The sequence below is a fragment of the Nannospalax galili genome, unplaced genomic scaffold, assembly GCF_000622305.1.
Source record: "Nannospalax galili isolate Female #2095 unplaced genomic scaffold, S.galili_v1.0 scaffold6172, whole genome shotgun sequence".
NCBI lineage: Eukaryota > Metazoa > Chordata > Mammalia > Rodentia > Spalacidae > Nannospalax > Nannospalax galili.
The window spans coordinates 48144-49122 of NW_008331724.1; the positions used below are offsets into that span (position 1 = coordinate 48144).

At 44.5% G+C, this 979-nt stretch overlaps 1 protein-coding gene across 1 annotated transcript in view; it reads right to left on the reverse strand.

Annotated features, from left to right (window-relative positions):
* LOC103728867 (PH and SEC7 domain-containing protein 3) overlaps positions 1–979 on the reverse strand; it is a 65335-nt gene that overhangs the window by 21504 nt on the left and 42852 nt on the right. The gene's annotated exons all lie outside the window — the stretch shown is intronic.

The following is a 979-nucleotide window of genomic DNA, read 5'->3' on the forward strand; positions in this document are numbered from 1 at the left end:
GGAAAGTGAGTAGCCTGAATTTTCTTTTGACTTCTAAACCCCATACACCAAGGAAAGACCCTGGATGAAGAGTTAATGTGATTCAGAAAGGAAGGACTTTTATTTTGTCAACCTTGATAGAATCTGGGCTGAAGGTGGTTCTATATACTATCCATTTACTTCCTTTCTGTTCTACATGGAACCACCCTTTGTGAAAGATGCATTCAAATTTTGTCTAAATTATTGGATGTTCTGTGGATCACAGACATGTTGGTTCAAGTGAGGCCACAGGAAGGTCTTAGGTGGTCTCAGAGATGTCCCTTGTTGAGGGCCATTAGGCTTAAGAGAAGAACAGCAAACAATGAGAGATGTAATCATACGTGCCTTCCTAAAAACAGAGTGTCCTGCTGAGCCCTATGCAGAATCCCAGTTAGTCCACTCCAAGGGCATGCATGTCAAGAGCAGAACAAGTCTGTGTGTTTTCCTCAGAACAGCAGCCCAGGCCCTGAAGTGTGTTCTCAAGGCCCGTTTACCACCCCCACCCCCCACCCCAAGCTGGATACATGCCATCAGAACAATGCTCCATCACAATGTAAGACTAACATGAAGACACCATCAAACTCATCTTTTAAAATGGTCAGTCAGTGGCCTACTTATGAGGCCCTGGGTCAAATTATCTCCCTATGGCCCTATCCCCCTAGTGACCATCCCTGCTTGCTGACCCAAATGCCTCAAGATTCAGACATGAGCCACTTCACAAATCCCTATCTGCTACAAGGAGCTGTGAATCAGAGATGAACCCAGAGACTGGCTTGCATGCACAAGTGGTGACTTACGGAGAACAGGGACGGTTTAGCACATAATTCATCATAATATACCAGCCTTGCTGGTATACTAATCTTAGTTGCCTCACCTTTCATCAAAAATGGGGGAAAAGCACACAAGATGATCAACTTCAGGGTTTTAAAGTTTACCAGCACAATGTTTTCCCTTTACCTTC